The 27,921-nt window shown below is 45.5% G+C and overlaps 2 pseudogenes; both read left to right on the top strand.

The window, feature by feature from the left end:
• Window positions 1-11,660: 11,660 nt before the first annotated feature.
• On the top strand, window positions 11,661-20,489 carry LOC136491872 (plastidal glycolate/glycerate translocator 1, chloroplastic-like; annotated as a pseudogene).
• Window positions 20,490-22,181: 1,692 nt separating this feature from the next.
• Window positions 22,182-24,596, top strand: LOC136491862 (uncharacterized; annotated as a pseudogene).
• The last annotated feature ends 3,325 nt before the right edge of the window (window positions 24,597-27,921 follow it).

Genomic DNA, 27,921 nt, shown 5'->3' with positions numbered 1-27,921 from the left:
ATCAGGATATAGATGTAATCTTGGGAATGAATTGGATGTATCAGCATAAGGCTGTTATAGATGCTTTGAATAGAACTATAAGGGTGAGTTTGCCAGATAGTAATTCTCAACTTCTCATCCAACTTCCAACCTTAAGAAGATCCGTGGGCAAGGTTTGTGCAACTACTGTCAAAGAGATTAGAAATATCCCGGTAGTATGTGAATTTCCGGATGTGTTTCCTGAAGATTTACCCGGTCTACCACCTAATAGGGATGTCTAGTTTAACATAGAGTTGCAACCTAGAACAACTCCGATTTCTTGGAGAGCTTATAGGATGCCACCTAAGGAATTGGCCGAGTTGAAGACTCAGTTACAAGAATTGATTGAGAAGGGGTTTATCCAACCTAGTTCATCACCTTGGGGATGCCCTGCAATTTTTGTGAAAAAGAAAGATGAGACCCTGAGGTTATGTGTTGACTATCGTCCGTTGAATGAAGTGACCATTAAGAATAAGTATCCCTTATCTCGGATAGACTAGCTTTTTGATCAACTGGCCAAAGCTAAAGTTTTCTCCAAGATTGATTTGAGGTCAGGCTATCACCAAATCAAGATTAAACCTGAAGATATTCCCAAAATGGCATTTACCACGAGATATGGATTATATGAATACTTGGTAATGTCTTTTGGTTTGACAAATGCCCCAGCTCATTTCATGTATCTGATAAATTCAGTATTCATGCCTGAGCTAGACAAGTTTGTGGTGGTGTTTATTAACGACATCCTAGTTTATTCCAAGAACAAGAATGAACACGTGAAACATCTCAAAATTGTCCTGACCCGCTTAAGAGAACATCAATTATATGCCAAATTTAGTAAGTGTGACTTCTGGCTTAAGGAAGTACATTTTCTTGGGCATGTCTTATCAGCTGAAGGAGTTGCTGTTGATCCAAGCAAAGTTAAGGATATGCTTGATTGGAAACTGTCAACCACTGTTCATTAGGTTCGGAGTTTTCTGGGAATGACGGGGTATTACCGTCGTTTTATTCTAGATTTCTCTAGAGTATCCAAGTCCATCACTGGGTTGTTGAAGAACGAAGCCAAGTTTGTCTGGTCATCTGAATGTGAAGAAGCTTTCCAGACCTTGAAGAGACTATTAACCACTACACCAGTATTAGCCCAACCTGATATCGAGAAGTCATTTGACGTTTATTGTGATGCTTCTGGTATTGGTATTGGATGTGTATTGATGCAAGAAGGCTGAGTTATTGCCTATGCTTCCAGACAACTCAAGCAACATGAAGAGCACTATCCCACTCATGATCTAGAGTTAGCAGCAGTTGTCCATGCTCTGAAGATTTGGTGACATTACTTGCTTGGTAATACATGCCATATTTACACAGATCACAAGAGTTTAAAGTATATATTTACTCAATCAGATTTGAACATGCGACAAAGAAGATGGTTAGAATTGATTAAAGATTATGACTTGGATGTACATTACCATCCTGGTAAAGCAAATGTAGTTGCAGATGCCCTCAGTCGAAAGAGTCATTGCAATTGTCTAACAGTAAGAACAATGGGTTTGACTTTATACCAAGAGATGGAAAAGTTGAGTATAGAGGTAATTCAACAAGGTAGTTTGGCCAATATAACTGTTGAAGCCACTATTTGTGATCAGATTATTGCTGCTCAGAAAGAAAACAAGGGTATAGCCCATATCAAAGAAAGAATCAAGAATGGGAAAGTAGAATGCTTCAAAGTAGATGATGAAGGTGTGTTATGGTTCAAGAATCGTTTAGTGGTACAAAAGGTTCCAGAGTTGCGACAGTCAATTTTTGAAGAAGCACATGCTACTAGGCTATCTATTCATCTAGGAAGTAATAAGATGTACCATGACTTGAAACAAAGATTTTGGTGGACTAAAATGAAAATAGAGATTGCTAGATACATGCAAAGTGTGATACTTGTCAAAAGGTGAAAGCTATACATTTGAGGTCTGTTGGTGAATTACAACCATTACCTATTCCATCTTGGAAGTGGGAGGACATAAGTATGGACTTTATTGTTGGTCTACCCAAGACATCAAAGGGATTTGACTCAATATGGGTTATTGTAGATCGGCTAACCAAATCAGCTCATTTTCTTCCAGTTTAGAATACATATCCCACTATACAGTATGCCAAGATGTATTTAGAGCGAATTGTGAGTCTCCATGGAGTACCCAAGACTATTATGTCCGATAGGGGTACACAGTTTGTCTCTAGCTTTTGGAAACAGTTGCATTCTTCATTAGGTACCAAACTACTATATAGTACAGCTTATCATCCGCAGACTGATGGATAGACTAAAAGAGTCAATCAAGTACTTGAAGATATGTTAAGGTGTTGTGTCCTTAACTATTCCAATAAGTGGGACGAATGCTTACCTTTGGCCGAGTTCTCATACAATAATAGTTATCAGGAGAGCATTAGAATGACTCCATTTGAAGCACTCTATGGTCGTAGATGCAGAACATCATTGAGTTGGTCTGAGCCTGGAGAAAGAAGGTTCTTTGGGGTTGACCTTGTGAAAGAAACAGAAGACAAGGTTAAGCAAATACAAAGTAATTTGAAGATAGCTCAATCCCGACAAAAGAGTTATGCGGATAGACGACGTAGACCATTGGTGTTTAACAAAGGAGATTTTGTATATCTGAAAGTATCACCAATGAAGGGAGTTACCCGTTTTGGTGTTAAAGGCAAGTTGGCACCTCGATATATTAGACCATTCCAAATTCTAGAAAGGTATGGAAAAGTGGCATATCGCTTGAAATTACCAGAACATCTCTCAGCCGTGCATGATGTGTTCCATGTTTCTCAATTGAAGAAGTGTCTCCGAGTGCCTGAACAGAATGTTGAGGTTGAAGGAGTGGAACTTGAACCAGATTTGACGTATTCCAAATATCCTATTCGAGTTTTGGATTAGAAAGATCGTGTTACTCGAAGGAGGACAATCAAGTTCTACAAGATACAATGAATCAACATTCAGAAGAAGAAGCTACTTGGGAATTAGAAGATTACTTGCTAGAAAAATTTCTAGAGTTTCTTGCGTCAATATAGAATAAAGTAATGTTAATTGAGCTCGGTTGTTACGAATTGTGTTTTGTAAAGGGACCTCAGCTATTTTATGGACAAATTTTGTATGTGTTCTCACGACACATTTCCTTTTCCATTACTTACCATGTGGCTTTGAATCTCGGGACGAGATTTCTTTTAGGGGGAAGGATTGTAACACCTTGGGTGTTTAAATATTAAAAACAGGACATGTCATCATATGTATTACAAGGCATTTGGTCATATTGCAAACTTTGATATGCATTCACTAAAACAAGTTTACATTTATGTGGTATGTGTTGAATTGTATTGTTTGAATCAAGTTTAAAATTTGGTTTGGATTTGAATTTTCAAGAAAACCCTGATTTTTAGTATTTAAATCCTACCCTAAAAACTCAATTCAAAATCTAAGCACATTTTGGGGTTGAGCCTAAAAGCAAAAGTGTAGAGCTTGGCAAGTTATACAAAGTTTATTTTTGGAGTTTTCAAAGTTGTTATGAAAAATTTGAAGTAATTTGAAAAGACAAAATTTGTTAAATGTCCCCTATTTGAATTCAAAATGTCATTTCAAAATGTAGACCGAATTAGGGGGTGGTTATAAAAGCAAAGTTGTAGAACTTTGGATTTTGAGCAACTTTTATTTTTGGAGATTTTTGAGTTGTTATACAAAATTGGGAGTAATTTGGATTTTAAAACAAATGGCAATTCTGTAATTAAGTGGAACAGTGCTCGCCGCCTAAGCTACACCGCCGGTGACCTTCGGCTTGCTTCCTGGCGCGTCGTGGCCGTCTGTGGCATCGCGCTGGCATGGGGAAAGGCTCCATCGTGGCTTCCTTATGCTTCTAAGCAGCGTTATAAATATCGAGACGCCGTCGTCGTCGTTTTTCTTCCTCCTCTGTTTTCACCGCCGCCGCCGTTGCCATAGCTCCGTTGAGCTTTTGTCGTCGCCGTAGCGCCTTCCAATCCTCGATAACGCTTGCCACAGCTCCACTGGTTCCTTGCGCACTTAGCTGAACCATCCTTGACGCTTGACTCCGCCAGGAACTCACTATCCACGCCCTTCTTCCTCACGGCCGGCCGAACCACCGTCGACCTTGCCTCATCGTGGTCAGGCCACTCCAGTCCATCTCTGCCTTCACCGGGCATACCGTCGTGTTCGTGGTGAGTTCCTAAGTGTGATGCTCACTCCGCTTTAACCTTTACCGCGTCGTAGCTGGAGTTGTGTCATGTGCCGCCATGTCCGCGCCACCGTGGCCGCCATGGCCGGCGTGGAGCTTCCTCCGGTGTGCCTACTGCTGTTCTGGGGTCGAGGTTGATTCACGGGGTGGTGTTGGTCGTGCAGGTACCGTTTGCCTCGCCGAAGCCTCACCGCCGGCGCGTTTGGCTGGCCAGAGTGGGTAGCGCCGCCGCGTTCTCTCTCTGTGTCGCTGACATGCGGGTCCTGCCTGTCAGACAGAGAGGGAGAGAGAATAGGGAGATTTCTTATTTTCTAGATTTTGAATAGTATAGCAACTTTGGAAATTCATAGGAAAATAATTACAGCTCCAAAAATTTTAAAAATTTGTGTGTAGCTTCTGTACATGTTCTATTATGGTCTAAACATATCAAACTTGAAATTTGAATCAATTTTTAATGTTCTAAAATTTAGTCAATTAATTGATAAATGTAATTTCCATAATTTTGTAGAGCACTGTATAACTCTAAAAATTATGAAATTTATTTTGATACACTAATTTGTCATGAGGAAGCTTGCATAAAATTTTGAGGTCATTTGGAACAAGTTCATTTTGAGCTTATTTTCCACATTAATTCAAAATTGAATAAAAGCAAACCCTAAGTGTTAGGTTAGGGTTTGATCTTGTTTTGGTCATGTTTTGTGACTAGTAGGGTTTCAAGATCAGTTTGATCAAGTCACCTATGTCATAAGCCCTAGATCATTAATAAGTTAACTTGTCGAAACCCTAGATGTTAGTGTCAGTTGATTTATTTCATAATTCTTAATTAATTAATTAATTCATAAAAGAAAATAGTAACTTTTAGTGATTTAGGTTTTGTTTGAATTTTTGATTGAGTGATGTCCTTGGGTCATTAGTTGATAATGATCCTTGGCAATTGAATTAGGTGTTACGAAAAGGTTTAGTTTGTTTGACTTGCAACTATACCGCAAAGAAAAGTTGTATTCGAATTATTAATTTTGCATCCATCATCAAGCATCATGTTTCATATCCCGCATCATGTTAAACATGGCATTGTTATTACATGTTGTGAACGAAGGTGAATACATGGTAGTTAATCCAGTTGTGGAAGAGGTTGATCCGTCTGTTGAGGTCGGATCGAATACTTATGGAACATCGTAGGAACCTAACTTTTCTATCAATGAAGGCAAGCCCCGGATACATACAACCCTACCTTGTGTTTTACAAATTGATTTTGTTTTTGCTTTTCTTTACTGCATTAAGTGATTAGGAGTTAAGTAAAAACCTAATGGGTGCATTACCAACATTGTTTTTCTGTATCCACCTTATTACCAGTTTTACGTCATAAATGTCTAGTTATGCTCAGCCATGCTTAGACATATCAAAGTCAGGTGATTACCTATCACCTGCAGGTTTTAAATGGATCTTTGGTTACTTATGTTATCATGTGATATGAGCATGTGGAGTAATAAATCTAGACCGGGCGGACTCGGTGTGTGTGAGCCACAAGACATAGAGGTCTTGTGAGCAGGTACTTTCCGCCTGTGTCGGTTAAGGTCCGTCTGTTGTTGAACTGTGTGTGGTGAGAATTTGTAGTACTAACCACATACTCCGGTAAGCCTTAACTTGGCGATTCTATTACAAGAATGGCTACTCGCGCACTGGGAGTGGAGAGATGGCGGGAATAGCATGTACCCACGTGGCAATGGGCTAGATTGGTGGAGTACTGTATTCTCGGGTGGCACGGACCTGTTCTTGTGTTAGAAGATCCAAGAATAGGTTGGTATATGTAGGTCGGGGACCTGCATATGTTGTGTGGTCTAGAATCCCCAGCTGGGTCTTTAATCGGTTCGAATCATCATTGCTCCTCAGTTATGGAGACTCACTTCTCTGTTCATCATCGTAGTTTAATAACTGAAATTTGAGAAGGTGTTGGATATGAAGTTTCATGATCTCAATATGGATCGTGTCATCTTTGTATATGAATTTATGAAGTTTTAAATGTCAGAATAAAGAATTTTGTTAAAGAGCTTTTACGCAAAAGAACTTTGGTTATTGTTAAAGCCATACCTTGAATTCCTGAGCCTGCATTTCTGAGTTTATCAGTTCTTATTTTGGTTAAGTCTTGTTGAGTACTTTTGTACTCAAGGTTCGTTGACCCTTGTTGCAGGTGAGCCTCATGAGCAGATCTGTTTTGGATCATGCTGCATGACTATTATTCGATCTGACGATAAGTAAATGTGTGATCCTTGGGCAGGATGCTTATTTTGTGTGTTATGTTTATATTAATTATGCCACTCCACTACTACTATGGTTTGTAATAATTATCGAACTTAGTTTGTAAGGTTTGAAACAACTAGTTTGTAAATTAAGTTATCGTAAGACTTCCGCTATTTTACTCTGATGTATATATTTGAATAAATGTTGTAATACTACAATGACTTTGTAATGTGATCCTGCTCGAAAATCGTGGATGATTCAGGGTTCCTCGAGGACACCTAACAGACTTCTTAAGTTACCAGGAACATATGCATAGTTGTCAAAGGTCGTTGGATAGTGACAAGTGCATGTGGGTCCTATAATTTAGGAGGTTCTGCCACAAGGATCACCGGTCATATGTTGAGTGCAACCACTATCAATAACCCAATGACTTTCACTGGTCTTGTAGTTTGCCTACACATAAGAGATTCAAGCTTTAGTAACCCAAACTTGTTGAGGGCCCTTCACCTTCTCAACAAGTAACTTAGCCACCAAAATCTTCTTAGACCTATTCTTATTAAGGGGTCCTAAGAACATGACTTTCATCTTTCCACTAGAATCCTTTCTAAGCATGTAGTGAGCATTGAAAGCGAAGGGTCTAGCATGCTTGGGCAAGGATTGTGGCGGTGGAGTTTGACATTCATGAGCAAAGTGGCCTTCTTGTCCACACTCAAAACATCTCTTTGACTTTGGCTTTGGCTTTGATTGTTGTTGTTGAACTTGAGCCTTCTTCTTCTCTACACTTGCCACATATCCAATGCCACTTCTATCCATCTTCATGATGGTGTTCATGAGTAGCTCACTTTGGAGGTGCTTGCCTCTAGCAAACTTGCTTAACCTAATCTTGAGATGCTCTTTCTTCAACTTGAGCTTCTTATTTTCTTCCTTTAGAGCATCATCTTTCTTCTCTTCCTTGAGCTTCTTGTTTTCTTCTTTGAGCTTCTCATTCTCAAGGATCAACTCTTCATGATGATCATGAGTTTCTAGCACAATGGCGTTGTGGCTTTTGATCTCTTCAAGATCTTTCTTGAGCTTCTCATTATCACTCTTGAGCTTGACATACTCATCATAGTCATTGCACTCAACCACTTGCTTGCCTTTGCCACTAGATCCTTGCTCAATGCTCTCATCAATTAAATCATCACATGATGTAGCTATATCAATCTTAACAATATAGTTAGTAGCATCATGTGGCTCATTTGGTAAAAATTCTTGAGCAATAACAAGAGTATCATGATTAATCTTAAGAGTAGTGTATTCATCTTTTAGCTTGTTTTGGCTAGTGATGAGCTCATTGTGCACCCACTCAAGTTTATCATGTTTATCTTTAAGCTCTTTCTTAGAAGATTTGAGCTCCTTGAGTTTGGATGATATAGCATCATTTGTTTCTTTAAGCTCAACATTAGCCTTTTCCAATGTATCGCATTTAGCTAAGAGTGAATCATTTTTAGCATCAAGCTTTTCATTTTTAGCTCTACTCTTTCTAATGATCTTAGTGTATTTTTTTAGTATTTTGACAAGATCATCATATGAAGGTGAATCATCATCATCGCTATTGCTATCATCATCACTACTATCATCATTATTAGTTACCTTGCGTTCACCCTTGGCCATAAGGCATAGGTGTGTAGAGGATGATGGCGATGGTGGCAGTGAAGATGAAAGATCAATAGCAATAGCAGCCACCTTCTCATCTTCACTATCATCATGGGATGATCCACTAGATGAATCAATGTCCGTGAGCCAATCACCGATGATGTAGGCCTTTCTACTCTTCTTCTTCTTGTGGAAGTCCCTCTTTTTACCATCTCTCTTCTTGTATGGCTTGTTCTTCTTCTCATCTTCATCTTCATTACTTGAGTCATCTTTCTTGCCCTTGTTCTTGTTCTTGAACTTGTTCTTCTTGGGCTTGGTGCATTGATGTGCTAGATGACCAAGTTCACCACAATTAAAGCAATCTATTTCGGAGATTAGCTTTCTTCTAGAGCTTGTGAAGAACTTCTTCTTCTTGCCATCAAACTTGATGCCACTCTTATTTAGCTTCTTTAGCATTTTGGTGGCTTTCTTCACCATGAGAGCAAGATCTTCATCTTCATCTTCTTCATCACTTGAGCTCTCATACTCAAGTCTTGCTTTGCCCTTATCTTGGCTAGCTTTGAATGCTAAGTCATTCTCTTTCTTCTTGGTAGAGGATGAGCCATCTTGTGGTGTGATGTGCATGTACATCTCATGAGCATTGATCTTTCCCAAGATTTGTGTCGGTGTAGCGGTGGAAAGATCACCTTGGTGTAGCACGGTCACAATATGCCCATATTTGTTAATGGGGAGGACACTCAAGATCTTTCTCACAACATTGGATGGTGACATTTGAGTAAGTCCAAGCCCATTGACTTCCTCTACAAGAACATTCAAGCGTGAATACATCTCATTAGCACATTCTTTAGGAAGTATCTCAAATGAATTTAGCTTTTTAATCACAAGATGATAGCGTTCCTCACGCTCACTTTTGGTTCCTTCATGGAGCACACAAACGTCCGACCATAGTGCATGGGCATCTTTGTGGTTCCTTACGTGGTTGAACACATCTTTGCAAAGGCCTCTAAAGATGGTGTTTCGAGCCTTTGCATTCCATTTTTCATAATTAACCTCATCGTCTTGTAAGTGTGTAGCATCCCGAGGTTTTGGGAAGCCTTGTGAGGCGGCTCTAAGAATACCAACATCTAGAGCTTCTAAGTACGCCTCCATATGGATTTCCCAATATGGAAAGTCATCTCCCTCAAAGATAGGAGGAGGTCCATCCCCGTGAGACATCTTGCTCTAAGCGATTAAGCTTAAAAACGTGAGCACGAGGCTCTGATACCAATTGAAAGGATCAAGATACCCAAGAGGAGGGGGTGAATTGGGCTAATTCTAAATTTTCTTGCAATAATTAAATCCTACGGTTAGCCCAATTAACCCCTTGAGCCTAGAAAAATGTTTCTATCAATCTAACGCACAAAGGACTTGCAACCTATGTTACAAACTTACTCTAGCATGGCAATTCTATGAATGAAAAAACAAGTATTGAATTGCTTAAAGTAAATGCTCAAAGTAAATAGGGAGAGAGAAATGCGGCGATGTTTTGCCAAGGTATCGGAGAGTCGCCACTCCCCACTAGTCCTCGTTGGAGCACCCACGCAAGGGTGTAGCTCCCCCTTGATCCGCGCAAGGATCAAGTGCTCTCTACGGATTGATTCTTCGATACTCCATCGTGGTGAATCACCCAAAACCGCTCACCACTTAAGTTGGGTCACCCACAAGCTCCGCCGGGTGATTACCAAGCTCTCAATCACCACCAAGGCGTCTAGGTGATGGTGATCACCAAGAGTAACAAGCATGAACTCTCACTTGACCACTCGAAGCCTAATGAGAACGGTGGATGCACACTTTGCTACTCTTGATTCACTAATGAGGCTACTCTCTTGGATTCACGAATCTCAATCACCTCACTAAGACCTTGCTCTTCTTGGCACTCACAAACATGTTTCTCAGCTGTTGGAATGAGCAAAAGTAACTCCACACACGAGTGGAGCTTCTATTTATAAGGCAGCCTGAAAAACGAACCATTATGTGCCTCTGTGGGGTGACCGGACGCTCCGGTCATGTTGACCGGACGCTCCGGTTAGTTCAACCCACACATCAGTGTTTAAGTGTTGACCGGACGCTGGCAGGGTCCGATCACCACTGACCGGACGCGTCCGGTCGCATTAAACCCTTACTGGATGCTTACTGTACTCGACCGGACGCTGGATCCTCAGGGTCCGGTCAGTATTGACCGGACGCGTCCGGTCGTAGATTCACTCTTCTGGAACCTTACTGGAGTCAACCGGACGTTGCCTCTCAGCGTCCGATCACTTGACCACTCAGCGTCCGGTTGCGCCAGATGCTATCTCCTTGATCAAATGAACTGACCGGACCCTGCGGCCAGCGTCCGGTCGCACCGGAGCCAGCGTCCGGTCAGCATTTGACCCTCCATTCACTTCCAACTCTCGATCATATGTAAATGAAGTTTGCTCCATAGGATCATAGGGCTGTTGTGGAGCTACCTAGTGCTAGTTTTAACAAGTGTGCACCACACCTAACTCACTAGACTCATCTAGGTCAAGCTACCCATCCATACCCCCCTTAATAGTATTGCCAAAGGAAAAACAAAATCCTAAACTACTCTAAGTGTCTCTCCAACTCCAATCGACACTTAGAACTAGTCATGCTTAACCTTGTCGTTCATCCTTTGAAAACCGAAACGATTTCCATCGTAGGGGCATGACCACCTTGATTGCCCAATTGATCTCCATTACCATGACCTAACTTAATTGCCTCTGCAAAACACACGTTAGTCATAGTAATCTTGTATTGTCATTAATCACCGAAACCCAACAAGGGGACTAGATGCTTTCACTCACCTAGGGCCCACGCATCTGACACGGAGCCGAGGGAAGCTCGATTTTTCGGCTCCATCTCCCATCTTCGCTCTGTCTCAGCGTAATTTCCGGGACTTCTCCTATGGAACTGATGTGCTCACACCCGTTTGGCAACAGGAGTCGTAAAACAGCTTCCGGAGCCGGTGCAGGAGCGCTACCAAACGGCCCCTAAATCATGAACATCATTTGAATGTGTAATGATATATGTCAACTCACCATTTACTTTGATTTTATAAGAAACGGTGGAGAGACAACTCATGATCAAATGTACCCAACGATCAGGAAATTCCATCCAAATATCATGGACTTTGCTCATATCTAGTTTGAGGGCAGCAAAACTTTTCGATCCATTCCTTTTGTTCTGCGGATTGTGAGTTAACTCATAAGCTATTAATATATTATCAGTCTTCCAGGGACAAATGCACTTTGGTTCTCTGAAATTATCTCAGGTAGAATAGATTTCAGCCGGTTTAAAAGTACCTTTGCCGCCACTTTGTAGATAACGTTGCTGATCGGGCGTAGGTCTTTTAGTTTATCCGGATTCTGAACTTTTGGGATTAGAACCACAATAGTTTCATTCCATTTACTCGGCAGCATTCAAGAACTGCAAAAGTTGATGTTGGTCGATACACAACCTTGAATCAGTGTTTTGTTTTGTTTTGTTTTTTGCGGATTGATTCGGTGAACTTGTTTGTAACTAACGACTTGTAGCTTTGTGCGAGTGGCCCGGCCCGCAGGGCAGAGCGCTACTGGGCCTGGCTCCATTTAGAAGGCTTGTGGCCCAGGGCCCGCAACGCAACAGGCAAGGGGAACGGCCGGACGGGTGGTGGGGCAGCCTAGTCGGAGGTGGCGGAACCACCGGAAGCCGGTGATGACGGCCGGCGTCGCGGCGGTTAGCTATCCCAGTAGCCGCTTGGTTGGTACTCCGCTCCTGCCGTCGCTTTCCTTCGAAGAAGAGGACGAGATCAGGTGAGGTGAGGGTCTCGCAAGTCGCAACCCGACGATCTCAATCCCAACCCCATCCTCGCTCACCGCCATGCCGATAATTTCTAGCCACAATTCCATCGCTCGCTCGTTCAGTAGCTCCCATCCCATTCCCATCCCGACGAATCGAATCTCCGTCGCCACCTTGCCCAGCCTCCGTCTGCTCCGGACGTGGGAGGAGCCAGACATCAGTCAGCAAGAGGGAAGCCCAAACTCTGCCGCCGCTTCCTCTGCACTCCGCGAACAACGATTCCCGACTCCATGGCCGCGACCGCCATGATTAGGATTACTACTTTACGTTGCCGCCACGACCCGCTCTCCTCCCTTCCCTGCACCACGTCGGTCGCCCGCTCCTGTACGCTTCCTCCTCGATGCCGCCGATGCAGACTGCTCACTCCCCATTCTTCTTGCTGCTCCCCTTCCTCCTCCGTCTCTCCGCGCCGGGTCCGGGTCCGCCCAACAGCAGCATTGAAGCGCATCCCTGGCAGCAACACCAGCTTCATGGGTCCAGCCGACAATGGCGCCACCACGCTTCAGCGATCGTCATCGTCCCACCTTCGTCGCAGCCTGATCGTCCCCAACTACACTGCTGGCACCGGAGACGCCAGTGCTGCTTCCTCAGGACTGCTGCCCGCCGTGAGAAGACACTTTTCCTTTATATTAAAATGCTCTTATTAAAATTCATATCTTTTCCTCTCTTCTTATGCGTGTATACAGATTCTTGGGGTGGCGCATCTGCTTGTGTCGCTGGGCATTGTGTTCGCCACCGATAAATTCCTCAAACAGGCATTCGTCGCCGCGTCCATCAAGTTCCCAAGCGCCCTCTTCAGCATGTTCTGTGTCTTCTCCGTGCTAGTAGTCTTCGACACATTCGTGCCTGCTCTCGCGAAGGCGTTCATGGACTTCTTTGCGCCTGCCACACTATTCATCCAGAGGTGGCTACCCTTGTTCTACGTCCTGACACTAGCCGTGCTGCCGCTCGCCGTCAGGGATGTCCCAGCGGCTTCAGGACTCAAGATTTTTGCAATCACTTGTATGTATTATTCTCGATCACATTTTTTCTGTCATTGTTTCTCTTCACAGCTAATTTGATTTGTTTCTATATATCTAATAACATGATGGAACGACTTAAACTTGAATTGTGACACTATGACTCACACTTCCGAAACGAACCAGTTCATTTGCAAAAGGTAGATGAGGTTCTCCTCATTATGCAGACCAGCAGAACTACAACCCGAAAGATGCACCCTGCTCTTAGATATTGCAGCACGGTACCAGTAACAGTAAGCATTCCCTGCACTGCATGTCATGTTGCAGTACTGTATGATTTCAGGCTCCAGTTTAGTAACCTGCAGCCCCAGTAAACAAAATTTTGAAAATTGTGAGGTACCTTACCAATCCTTTTCTTGCTATATATATGCTGTCAGGATCTTCTGGGTTATGTTTAGCTACTTATGAGATATGATTGCACATGAAACAAATGCTACAGAAGGAATTAGATTCCATTAGGTCCAGGCTCCTTCCCAGCTCCGGCTCCGGCTCCTCCGGAGGAGCTAGCCGTTTTTCAGTGAAAAATAGAGAAGCCCTGCCAAACACCCCCTTAGTTTTTCCTTGCAGTCCCATTTTTCCTTTCAAAACATTAAATTGGAACAGCTACTTTTATACTGTTTTGATTTTGCCCGCTTTTTCAGTTGGTGGCTGGTTTGCTACCCTCGCGGTTGCAGGATATACAGTGTTAGCTGTGAGAAAACTTGTGAAGACAGAGCTTATTACAGACACAGAGCCCATGAGCAAGCCGTCACCATTTTCTACATTGGAACTCTGGGCATGGTCTGCTATATTCGTTGCATCATTTGGTGTTGCTTATTTCAATCCCACGGCACTTGGTACCACAGCAATAACATGCCTTCCTTTCCTGCTTGCTGCTAATGTGCTGGGATACATGGTTGGTTCTGGGTAATATGCTTATATAAACTCGATCAATAGGATCCAAAGTATGCAAACAGTTTATTCAATTTTGTCTGACGATCTGGGTATTTTCAGGTTACCAGCTGGTGTCAAGAAAGTGTTACATCCAATCATCTCCTGCGCACTTTCTGCAGATTTGGCGGCAGTAGCGTATGGGTACCTCTCTGGGTCTGGACTTGATGCTGTGCTAGGTTCATAAGCTATAAACCCTAATATATAGTCCTACAATTATATCACAAATTTTTTTAGTTTCAGAAGAATTCCCTTCAAAGCATTAGCGCTGGAGTAATGTCATGTGGGGACACACCTACACCCGGCGCAGGAGGGCCAGAGCGTGCGGAGGGCCGCGGAACGTGCGATGGGTGCGCACGGCGTCGCGGGCGGCGCGGCATCGACGAGTGGCTAGGATGGAAACGTAGTCTAGTTTGTTACTTTCTATTTTACAGTCCTTAATTATAGGATCAATTAGTTTCCATCCGTGTGAAGGCCTCAGGCCATATATGCTGTAACCGAACACGTCAGGAAGGCAAGCAAGTATTATCAATCTAATTTCCTCCCTCTTCTCCAAACAACAAGCGACGGCTGAGGGGCATAACCTCGCCGGCGACGACGGAACGAGGCTACAAATTCCGTAGCCGTGGTCCAGCTACCTTGAACGCCGACGCACTTGACAACCTGGTATCACGTTCCAGACGATCCTCGCCTGTCCGTTCCACCTCATCACCCGCCGCCGCCATGGGTGACACTGATCAAATCAAGTCCCTCACCGATGCCATGAAGGAGCTGCAGGCCACAGTCGCAGCCAATGCCAAGGCCATCGCCGCCCTCACTGCGTCCTCCGCCTCCAGGCCGGGCTCCGGTGAGCACCATAATGATCGGCCGCCGAAGTTTCAGAAGATGGATTTTCCGAAGTACGACGGCACGAAGGATCCCCTCAGCTTCATCAACCGTTGCGAGTCCTACTTCCACCAGCAGCGGATCATGGAGGAGGAGAAGGTATGGATGGCTTCTTACAACCTCGACGACGAGGCGCAACTCTGGTACATGCAGGTGCAGACGGATGAGGGCACGCCGTCGTGGCGTCGCTTCACGGACCTCCTCAATCTGAGGTTTGGACCGCCCCTGCGCTCTTCCCCACTCTTCGAGCTCGCCGATTGTCGGCGTACCGGCACCGTCGCGGAGTACCAGGCGCGTTTCTAGGCGCTTCTTCCCCGCGCCGGTCCCCTGGACGAAACCCAGAGGGTCCAGTTGTTCACGGGAGGTCTCCTTCCACCGCTCAGCCTCGCCGTCCAAGTGCAGAACCCGCAGTCGCTCGCCGCGGCCATGAGCCTTGCCCGACAGATGGAGTTGATGGAACAGTACTCCGTCGCGCCGCCGAAGGCCGCATCCCGCGGCATCCTGCCCGCCCCGGCGCCGTGGCCCGCCTCGGCGTTCCAGCCGGCCGCCCCAACGGTCACAGTGGAGGGCCGTCCCGTCAAGCGCCTCACCCAGGCGGAACAGGAGGAACGTCGTCGCCTCGGGCTGTGCTATAACTGCGATGAAAAGTACGGCCGGGGGCACAACCGCGTCTGCAAGCGACTTTTCCTCCTCGACTACGCACTGGAGGACGACGCCGATGATGACGTCGCTGCAGGGGACGAGAACCCGGGCACGGAGGCGCCGGTTTTCTCCCTGCACGCGGTCGCAGGCGTCCCGACTTGCGACACGATGCATATCACGGTGTCGCTGGGCGCCACCTCACTCATCACGCTCCTCGACTCCGGCTCCATGCATAACTTCATCGCCGAGGATGCCGCGCTGCGAACAGGGCTGCCCATCTAGCCCCGGCCTCGCCTCACGGCCACAGTCGCCAACGGCGAGCGGGTCGCCTGTCCCGGCGTCATTCGCCGCGCGCCGATCTCCATTGATAATACACTGTTCCACGTCAATCTTTTTGTCATGCCACTCGCAGGGTACGACATGGTGCTGGGGACCCAGTGGATGGCCACACTGGGGAAGATCGTTTGGGATTTCACAGAGCGTTCCATGTCGTTCCAACGACACGGCCACACCATCACGTGGGCAGGCGTGGCCACGTCCAGCACGGCTGCTCTGCGCGCCACGGCGACCAGCGCGGCGCCCGCGTCCCTCCTCGACGGGCTCCTGGCAGCCTTCGAGGACGTCTTCGCCGAGCCGACGGGGCTGCCACCCAAACGGGGCCACGACCACAGCATCATCCTCAAGCCGGACGCATAGCCCATGGCGGTCCGACCGTACCGGTACCCGGCGGCGCACAAGGACGAACTTGAGCGACAATGCACCGCCATGATCCAGCAAGGCATTGTCCGCCACAGCGACTCGGCGTTCTCCTCGTCGGTACTCCTCGTCAAGAAGGCGGATGGCTCGTGGCGCTTCTGCGTCGACTACAGGGCGCTGAACGCGCTCACCGTCAAGGACGCTTTTCCCATCCCTATCGTCGACGAGTTGCTCGACGAGCTCCATGGCGCGCGTTTCTTCTCCAAGCTGGACCTGCGTTCCGGCTATCACCAAGTCCGGATGCGGCCGGAGGACGTCCACAAGACCGCGTTCCGCACCCACGACGGCCTTTACGAGTTCTTGGTGATGCCGTTCGGGCTGTGCAACGCCCCAGCGACATTCCAGGCGCTCATGAATGATGTGCTTCGACCATTCTTACGTCGTTTCGTCCTTGTCTTTTTTTATGATATTTTGATCTATAGCACGACTTGGGCCGACCACTTGCGTCACCTCCACGCTGTCCTCTCCGAGCTACGGTAGCACCGGCTCTTCATCAAGCGCGCCAAGTGCGCCTTTGGCGTCACCTCCGTCGCCTACCTCGGCCACGTCATCTCCGCGGGGGGTGTCGCCATGGATCCGGCCAAGGTGCAGGCCATCCATGACTGGCCGGTGCCTCGCTCGGCGCGGGCGGTCCACGGCTTCCTCAGCTTGGCGGGGTACTATCGCAAGTTCGTCCACAACTACGGCACGGTCGCCGCCCCGCTGACGGCCCTCCTTAAGAAGGACGGGTTCTCCTGGACTGCTGCAGCAACCGTGGCTTTCGACACCCTCAAGGCTGCGGTTACTTCGGCACCGGTGCTCGCCATGCCAAACTTCTCCAAGCCATTCGTCGTCGAATGCGACGCGTCTTCACACGGGTTCGGCGCCGTGCTCGTCCAGGAGGGCCACCCGATCGCTTTCTTCAGCCGACCCGTCGCGCCACGCCACCAGTCCCTCGCCGCTTATGAGCGGGAGCTCATCGGCCTTGTCCACGCCATTCGACACTGGAGGCCGTACTTGTGGGGGCGTCGATTCGTCGTCAAGACGGACCACTATAGCCTCAAGTACCTGCTTGATCAGAGGCTCGCGATGATCCCCCAACATCACTGGGTCGGCAAGCTCCTTGGCTTCGATTTCTCCGTCGAGTACAAGCCCAGGACGGCGAACGCAGTGGCTGATGCATTGTCTCGCCACGATACGATGGCGGACGGGGCTGTGCTGGCCCTATCGGCCCCCCATTTCGACTTCGTCGTGCGTCTCCGCTAGGCACAGCTCACCGATCTGGCCCTCGTCGCCATCCAGGACGACGTGCGAGCAGGCTCCCGTGGGGCGCCGTGGGCGATCGTCGACGACATGGTGCAGTACGCTGGGCGCCTGTACATCCCACCCTCGTCCCCCCTCGTACAGGAGATTCTGGCCGCTACTCATGAGGAGGGGCATGAAGGAGTCCAGCGCACACTACATCGGCTCCGGCGTGACTTCCATTTTCCTAATATGAAACAAGTTGTGCAGGATCACGTGCGGGGTTGCGTCATTTGTCAGCGCTACAAGTCGGAGCATTTGCATCCGGCGGGACTTCTGCTCCCACTGCCGGTGCCGCAGTGAGTTTGGACGGACATCGCCCTTGACTTCGTCGAAGCGCTACCGCGCGTTCGGGGCAAGTCCGTCATCCTGACCGTGGTGGACCGGTTCAGCAAGTATTGCCACTTCATCCCTCTGGCGCACCCGTACTCCGCCGAGTCCGTCGCCCAAGCTTTCTTCGCCGACATCGTCAGGCTGCACGGCGTTCTGCAGTCCATGGTGTCGGACCGCGACCCCGTGTTCACCTCCACGTTCTGGCATGAGCTCATGCGCCTCATGGGGACGAAGCTCCACATGACCACCGCATTTCATCCGCAATCGGATGGACTGTCCGAGGCCGCCAACCGTGTCATCATCATGTACCTACGATGCCTCACTGGAGATCGACCGCGGCAGTGGCTACGCTGGCTGCCTTGGGCGGAGTTTGTCTTCAACACCGCCTACCAGTCCTCCCTTCGGGATACGCCGTTCCACTTTGTCTATGGGCGGGAACCACCGTCGATCCGGTCCTACGAACCGGGCGACACACGGGTCGCTGCCGTGGCCAGGAACATGGAAGAACGTGAAGAGTTCCTTGCTAACATTCGTTACAGGCTCGAGCAAGCTCAGGTGGTCCACAAGCTCCACTACGACAAGAACCATCGCCAGGTTGCGTACCACGTCGGTGACTGGGCACTCCTGCGACTCCGGCAGCGGGCGGCGTCGTCTCTTCCTCACGCCATGACCGGCAAGCTCAAGCCGCGTTTCTACGGGCCGTACAAGGTCACCGAGCTGATCAACGAGGTTGCAGTTCGCCTCGCTCTGCCGGTGGGCCCTTGGCTTCACGATGTCTTCCATATCGGCCTCCTGAAGAAGTTCCACGGGCCACCTCCGGAAGCCCCTCCGCCGCTGCCCATCATTCATCACGGCGCGGTGGCTCCAGAACCGGAGCGTGCTGTTCGTTTCCGGCTGGCTCGGGGTGTGCGCCAAGTCTTGGTTCACTGGAAGGGCGAGTCCGCGGCTTCAACGACTTGGGAGGACGTCGACACGTTCCGCGGCAAGTTTCCGGCATTCCAGCTCGAGGACGAGCTGGCTCTCGAGGGCGGGAGAGATGTCATGTGGGGACACACCTACACCCGGCGCAGGAGGGCCAGAGACGTGCGGAGGGCCGCGGAACGTGCGATGGGCGCGCACGGCGTCGCGGGCGGCGCGGCATCGACGAGTGGCTAGGATGGAAACGTAGTCTAGTTTGTTACTTTCTATTTTACAGTCCTTAATTATAGGATCAATTAGTTTCCATCCGTGTGAAGGCCTCAGGCCATATATGCTGTAACCGAACACGTCAGGAAGGCAAGCAAGTATTATCAATCTAATTTCCTCCCTCTTCTCCAAACAACAAGCCGACGGCTGAGGGGCATAACCTCGCCGGCGACGACGGAATGAGGCTATGAACTCCGTAGTCGCGGTCCAGCTACCTTGAATGCCGACGCACTTGACAAGTAACATAGAACATACACATGATATCACTGTGCTCTCAGAAAAAAGTGGTTGTCCAGGTGATTATCTCACAAAGGCGCCCTCTAATCCTGGAGCCGGTGACGTACTAATGGGTTTCCTTGGGTCTGTGATCATATCATTTGCATTCTCAATGTTCAAACAGAGAAAGGTACTATTGCACATGGTTATCTTGTGACATCATTTCGATTAAGCTCTGTTCTGCTGCAAATGCCTTTTATCTGATCGTCAACTTGTCCATGCTCCTGAGCACTTATTTCAGCTTGTAAAGAGGCACGCAGCAGAGATTTTCACATCAATTGCCATTGCATCGACATTCTCTCTGTACTCAACTGCTGTCATAGGGCGCCTGATTGGGCTAGAGCTATCATTAACCATATCCATATTGCCAAGGTGTATAACTGTGGCGCTGGCTTTGAGCATAGTATCTTTCTTTGAAGGTAAATCTTGGCAGAACATCCTCCTGTGAATTTGATTGTGTTCCTATAGTAGAGATGAGGAGAGTGGGTTATCATGATATCCCTAGCTTGTATTGACAGGCAAGTTAACCATAGGTCAATTACTTGACCTAAACATGTAGTGATTGACTTAATCCTTAGTGTTAAATCTTCCCTCTATGTGTCTTTGCAGTAATTTACTGAGGGGCACTGATGGTTCATGGTTTCTTGTTGTTCAGGTGTAAACTCTACACTAAGTGCTGCCGTGGTTGTCCTTACCGGGCTCATTGGAGCGAATTTTGTGCAAGCAGCTATGGATAAACTTGGTCTGAACGCATCGCCAGAGGAATAGGGACAGCTTCCAGGTAATTTGCTGGATATAATGTCGTTCTGCATCATTTGGTAATTCTTCATTTGTGAGCATGATTATGCCCTGTCTGAAAGTAATCTTGCTTGGTTGATGGTGTAGTGCTCATGGACTGGGGACAGCAGCATTATCAGCCAAGGAACCTGAAGCACTCCCGTTCTGCGCCATTGCTTATGGTCTCACGGGAATTTTTGGCTCGCTGATTTGCTCGGTTCCAGCAGTGAGGCAAAGCTTGGTATTCATAGCTGGTTAAGAGCAGCTCCTGATGATCTGAATTTGAGGATTTGATTCTTTAGATAAAAGAAGCCGTTTCCTGTGTAAAAGAAGTCGTGTTCAGAAGATGGGGAAGCAACGCCCCCACATTTTGGGTTAGGATCTATTATGTATAGAGGCTTGAAAAAAGGTGAATAATTCCGTAATCAGGATGTATAAAATAATACATTATTTGGTGGATAAAAAAAGAATTTGTAAACTATCTCATACAATAAAATTTCCTCGTGAACCATAGACCAATATCTTGACCATTTAGATTTTCAATCTTGATCATTTTTTGGGTCAAGGCTGGAAAAGAGGTACAACCAAATTTGAAATATCAGCTCATAAGAATTGTGGCTCTATAAACTCTAGTACAAATTTTAAAAAGTGAAGCAAGCAGCACAAATATAACTCGATTGTTCGTTTTGGTTTAACTTCTGCAACCTGCTTTTGCTGTCAAAAAGATGACCACTAACCAAATGGGTATTTATAGATTCTAAAGCAGCTTTCACGAATGCCGCTGCGTTCTTACAATGTATTTTCCACAGCAGGTGACATCCTGCCTCCACAGCAGTGGAGTTTAATGTTTCATGAAGACTACCAATGTTGTCATCAACTCAGCGTCAAGTCATATTTTTTTGTTTCTTTTCTTCCCTATCCCGAGCCACTCTTCAACGTGATAAGGAGTTTAATAGATCTGATGCACATAAGTACCTACTATAAGTGCCATATGCGGTGACACAAAAGACAGGAGATAAAGGTCCTAAAGTGAATAGTAGAGAGTATCTTCAAGAGTCCTTCTAAAGCTCACACTCTAAATCATCACTTGGAGAGTCATTTGCATAAATGTCGTTTTCTATATCTTTTCGCTCTCCAACAGTTTTTCTATATCTTATCTGCATTCTAAAGTGTCATTCTCGTTTTCTATCTTTGGCTAGCAAGAAATTTGAAATAGAATATGGCTATATTTGGATAACCAAATAAAGAAGTTGTTGGAGCATTTTTTTCATCAAAATCTCTATTCCTAACATTAGAAAGGATATAAAGAATCTCTTGGAGTTGCTCTAAGGATACCACAAATATCATTCATAATAGGATAGTTGATGCTTTGATTAGTGAGAGAGCGATAGTTATGTTGACGGGAGACATCATTATGTGAACAGTGTATTCTATACTAATCTCACTTTCTATTTACATGAATACGAATGCAATATATTAAAAAATTAAGGTTTTTTTTTCCAAAAAGATAATTTTCATGTATACCTTAATATTTAAGATCAGTTAACAAGTAAATAGCCTCTAGATTTTAGGGTGTTGCAGACATTTTCTTTAGACCAATAATTTCACCGTTGTTCCAATCAAATAACTTACATCTTTCCCCCAACTTAGTAGCTTTCCCACATTCCATAATCAAACCAAACACACCTTCAAAATCTCTAATACCATGAATGGTTTCGTGGCTTTATATGTCCCATGGAACAACAAAAGTGGATGTTATTGGAATGATCACCCAGCCAATAAGCCCAATGGCCTATTGGGCCTTGGTCACGCGTCCTGATCGAGGGCGCCCAACCCTACATGGTTGGTGGGCCCCCGTCGCACTGCGCTATATAAAGTGGTGGGGGCCGGCGGCTCATTTTACGAGGTTCACCGTGAGCCACTCCGCCCCACCAACAAACCCTAAGTCCGATCTCGAAGAGGGTGCGCAGCCAGCGACGGGAAGTTGCCACCGTCATCACCGTCGGCCTCACTGGACCGCCACCGCATCGTCGGACTTCACCAACTCTTCTCCGACCATCGCTGCCCGTGCGCAGAATGTCACCGACCGAACGAGATGGCCGGATCCTCCTCGACGGCGCCCTCCGATGGTCTATACACTCCCATCCACTCTCCTCTCTCTATCACTCTGTAGTACGGTTCATTAGGTTTTCTACTTGTTCATCCCAAATACAAAGAACCACCTGACTAGATTCTACTCTAGATAATCTTGGGGAATCTAACAATGGTATCAGACGCCTGTCTAGTTCGTAGATCTGGATCGGGGAAAGAAAAGCAAATCGAACCCTAACCCTAGATCAGGTACAGGAAAAGTGGACACAGTTTCAACTAAGAACCCTGACCCTAGCAGTTCGTCAGCCTAGGGTGTAGATCTAGGGTTTCCGAATCAAAAGCAAAGAAAAACGAATGAAAAGAAAAAAGTGGAGTTCGAATTCGATTCGGATCCAATAGAACCAAACCCTAACCCTAAAGATAGGGAGCCTACCTAGGCTTTCCTCACCGCCGGCGACATCGCCACCGCGTAGAAAGGAGACCGCGGCGTCGCTCCCGAACAGCGTGTAGGATAGAGCAACAAGCCGCACTGCACCTCGCACGCGTGGTCACGGCAACAGGGCACCACCATGCGGCCCCTCGACGACGGCGTGCTTAGCCTCGGGCGAGCACGCACGTCGGCGAGAGGGCGCTGGGCGGAGCCCCTCTTCTTCTCCCTCGGCCACCGAGGACGGCTGCTGCTGCGGCTATTTCTCCGAGCGGCGCTGCGTGATGAGAGAGAAGGGGAGGGAGAGAATGAGCTAGGGTTTAGGGGAGCCGCGACCGTCGCGGGTTTCATCCGGGCGAAATGAAAGGAGGACCGTCGATCGACGATCGACGGCCAGCAGCGCATCGGGCCGTTTTAAGCCCAGGCGGGAAAGGGAATTCCCGGCCCAGGCCTAGGTTGCGGCCTGGGCGCGGGGGAGGCGCCGCGCGCGTCTGCGTGAACCGGCTTTTGGCGCTGGGCCACGCACACTATTGCTGGACCGGGCCAAATGCACAGTATAAGTTTATTCAATTTTTCCTTTTTTCCAGAAACTGATTTGATTCATATTTGATGAATTTGAATTGAATTTTGATGATAATTTCTGTACAAAATTTATCTAATGATATTTTTTGTTCAGTAAAAAGTAAAGTTGCTTCTGGAAAATATTATCATGTTAATTTTATTCAAAATTTCCGTTGCGTATTTAAAGTTGTTGTTTTCATTATTAAATTCGAACCAACGGGAGAATTTAATTTTGAAAAATAGACATGTTATCAGATTATTATAATATTGTTATTATTCTGACCAACGTTGATTAATGGCAATATTATGATGTTATTATGGTTTTTTGTCAAACATTAATTCTATTTCTGCCCAACGGTGATGTAGAATTAATGTAAAAGGATAAATTGTATGTTTTAATTTTGACCATAGTTGGAACTAAAGCATGCAATTGTTGTTATTATATTATGTTCTCATTTTAAAGAGAAATTGTTTTTTCAGGAGGATATTCCTTGATGGCTTATATCAAAGATATCCCAACTCTCAAATGGGATAACTACATTGAATGGAAGAAAAAGATTGACCTGGCCTTCATTTTGGCTGAGGTTGACTGGGTAGTCACCACACCGTGTCCCAAAGAACCTGTGGCACCGGTGAGGGAGACTGATGCTGCATGGCAGAACAGAGAGCGGGACTTTGCTCCCGTAAAGATGTCTTTTGACCTCGAACATAGAAAGTGGGTCACAGCCAATAAGAAATGTTTGGCTGTGATAAAGAATACAATTGAGCCTGTAATAGTGGGCTCAATTCTAGACTATGACACAGTCATAGAGTACCTAGAAAGAATAAAGAGTCAGTTCGCTGGCTTTTCAAAGATATATGCAACCCAGCTGATCAAGCAGCTGGTGACAGAAAGGTACTCTGGTGGCGGCAGTGACATTAGAGAGCACATACTGAGAATGAGCAATTTGACATCTAAGCTCAAATCAATGGATTTGGCACTCAAGGATGAGTTTCTTATTCATTTAATTTTTCCTTCTTTGCCTAAAGAATTTGACACTTTTGTTGTTAATTACAACATTCAGCCCAAGAAATGGGATCTAGAAAAGCTCATAGCCATGTGTGTGCAGGAGGAGGAAAGAATAAAAGTTTCACAGGGTGGTACTATCAACTACCTAAAAGATAATAAGAAAAAGAACTATAATAACAGCTCTTCCTCCAAGTCACCTGGAAAGGGTCCCATGCAACAGTCTCAGAACAAGCAATTCCCAGTGGATAAAGATCAATGTCTCCACTGCAAGAAGATGGGACATTACAAGAAAGATTGTCCCGATTTCCTAAAGTTGATTATGAAAAAGAAAGGTGAGAACATTATTACATTTGTAAATGAATCCTTGTATGTCAAGTTTTCAAAATCTACTTGGTGGATTGATTCAGGTGCAACTATTCATGTTGCTAATTCTTTACAGGAATTCTGTTCGATGAGAACTTTGCAAAGAAGCAAAAGTTTCATTAAAGTCGCAAATAGAGTACAAGCAGATGTTGAGGCCGTTGGTGATCTTCTGCTAGAGCTTGCTGATGGCTTCATACTTTTTCTTCGAGATGTTCTTTATGTACCTTCTTTGCAAAGAAACATGATTAGTGTTTCAAAGTTGGACCATGATGGTTATGATTGCCATTTTGGAAATGGCAAATGTCAGATATTGTTTAATAATAGATGTATTGGTCTTGCCTTCCGACAAGACGAGCTTTATTTGTTATCACTTCGTGAAAATGTGAATTCCGTATGTGATGTGAATGAGAATGTATCCTCATCAAACAATGCAAACAGAAAATGAAAGAGAACTCCTAATGTATCATCGAAATTATGGCACTGTCGTTTAGACCATATTTCAAGGGGGAGAATAGAGAAACTAGTTAAGAATGAAATTCTTCCTCCACTGGAGTTCTCTGACTTAGAGCAATGTATAGAATGTATTAAAGGAAAGTATGTAAAGAAAATTAAAAATGATGCCAAACAAAGCACATGAATTTTAGAGATAATTCACACAGACATATGTGGTCCTTTTCCTATGAAAAGTGTAGATGGTTATGATTCATTCATAACATTCACAGACGATTACTCTCATTTTGGCTATATTTATCCAATTAAAAAAAGAACAGAAGCGTTGAATAAATTCAAAATATTTAAAGCAGAAGTTGAAAATCAGCATGATTTAAAGATTAAGATAGTCAGGTCTAACCGTGGGGGGGGGGGGGAGTACTACGGTCGGCATACCCCATATGGACAAGTTCCTGGACCTTTTGTAAGGTTCTTACAGGAGAATGGTATAGTCGCCCAGTATTCAACACCGGGCGAACCTTAGCAGAATGGAGTAGCTGAAAGGCATAACCGTACCTTGATGGATATGGTGCGTAGTATGATTAGTTACTCTACCTTACTGTTGAGCCTGTTGATGGAGGCGTTAAAAACCGCCATTCATATTCTCAATAGAGTACCAAGTAAGTCGGTGCCCAAAACACCGTATGAATTGTGGATAGAAAGAGTACCCTCACTAAAACACTTACGAGTGTGGGGGAGTCCTGCTAAGGCTAAAGTATTTAACCCAAACATTGGGAAGTTAGATCCCAAAACAGTAAGTTGCCATTTCATTGGCTACCTAGAAAAGTCAAAAGGTTTTTGTTTCTACTATCCAGATAGATGTACAAAGTTTGTGGAAATGAGACACACTGTCTTCCTAGAGGATGAAATGATGAGGGGGAGCATGGTAGCTCGAGAAATTGATCTTGAGGAGAAACAGGTGTATGCACCCACTCCGATGGTTCAGGAGCCATTTTTCGAGTTACCTGCTGTTGCTACACCTACAATGCAAGATGTTGTGGTGCCAGCACCTGTTGTTATTCCTCCTATGGCAACAACGAATGAGGATGACGAACCCATGGTTTAGAATCCTACAGAACCTATTGGCACACATGAGGGGGAGCAACAACAGCCTCAAACAGAAAATGTGCCAAATGTGGAGGCCCTTAGAAGGTCTCAAAGAGTTAGAAGATCAGCTATTTCTGATGATTATGAAATCTATAATACTAAAGAGTTTCATATGGAGGGTGATCCCACCTCGTATGAAGAAGCCATGAGAAGCGAACACTCATCAAAGTGGTTGAAAGCTATAAAAGAGGAAATGGAATCTATGAGTTCCAATGGTGTTTGGGATTTAGAACAAATTCCTAAAGGAGCCAAAACAGTAGGCTGCAAATGGGTCTACAAAACAAAATATGACTCCAGAGGGAATATAGAAAGGTTTAAAGCACGACTTGTGGCGAAAGGTTTTACACAAAGAGAGGGGATAGATTACAATGAGGCATTTTCTCTAGTCTCATGTAAGGATTCTCTCAGAATTATAATGGCACTAGTGGCACACTATGATTTAGAATTATATCAGATGGATGTGAAGACGGCATTCCTAAATGGAGATTTAGAGGAAAATGTTTACATGGTACAACCAAAAGGTTTTGTTGTAGAAGGAAAGGAAAGAATGGGTTGCTGCCTAAAGAAATTCATTTATGGATTAAAGCAAGCTTCAAGACAGTGGAACTTAAAGTTTGACAGAACAATAAAGAATTTTGGGTTTAAAGAGAATGTTGAGGACAATTGCATTTATGCAAAGTTTAAGAATGGGAGATTTATTTTTCTTGTTCTATATGTGGATGACATTCTACTTGCTAGTAGTGATGTGAGTCTGCTGCAGGAGACAAAGAAGTTTTTGTCCTCAAAGTTTGATATGAAAGATCTTGGTGAAGCTTCATTCGTTCTAGGGATCGAGATTCACCGAGATAGAAGTAAAGGGGTATTAGGACTGTCACAAAAGGCATACATTGAAAAGATTTTAAAGAAATTCAGTATGCACAAATGTAGTCCCTCACCTGCTCCTATAGTCAAGGGCAACAGATATGGGGATTTTTAGTGCCCCAGGAACTAGTACGAGCTCGATCAAATGAAAGCAGTTCCATATGCTTCAGCTGTCGGAAGCTTACAGTATGCTCAATTATGTACGCGCCCTGACTTAGCTTTTGTTACCGGGTTGCTTGGTAGATTTCAGAGTAATCCAGGAATGGAACACTAGAAATTGGTAAAGAAAGTCTTGTGATATTTGCAAGGTATGAAAGGCCTCATGTTGATGTATAGAAGATCAGAATCTCTCCAATTGGTGGGGTACTCGGATTCTGATTATGCGGGAGATGATAGAAAATCCACGTCTGGATATGTATTCACTCTCGCAGGGGGAGCTATTTCATGAAAAAGCTCAAAACAAACCGTCACTACATCATCCACAATGTATGCCAAGTTTGTAGCATGTTATGAGGCAACGGGGCAGGTGAAAGCTCTAGTTTGGTTTTGGTGAATTGATGAAACCCTAAGTGCTAACCTAGTTTATCAAGTGATCATGAGATAGGTAGCACACTTCAAGTGGAGAAGCTAATGAAAATCATAGCATGACAATGGTGATGGCATGGTGATGATCAAGGGCTTAAACTTGAAAAGAAGAAAGAGATAAACAAAAAGCTCAAGGCAAAGGTATAATTTGTAGGAGCTATTTTGTTTTGGTGATCAAGACACTTAGAGAGTGTGATCACATTTAGGTTTGATAGCCGTACTATTAAGAGGGGTGAAACTCGTATCGGAATGCGGTTATCAAAGTGCCACTAGATGCTCTAACTCATTGCATATGCATTAAGGATCTAGTGGAATGCTAACACCCATGAAAATGTTTGTGAA

The sequence above is a fragment of the Miscanthus floridulus genome, chromosome 1 (genome assembly GCF_019320115.1).
Source record: "Miscanthus floridulus cultivar M001 chromosome 1, ASM1932011v1, whole genome shotgun sequence".
NCBI lineage: Eukaryota > Viridiplantae > Streptophyta > Magnoliopsida > Poales > Poaceae > Miscanthus > Miscanthus floridulus.
The sequence above is the reverse complement of the archived record's forward strand: the minus strand, read 5'-3'. Positions and strand labels throughout refer to the sequence as shown.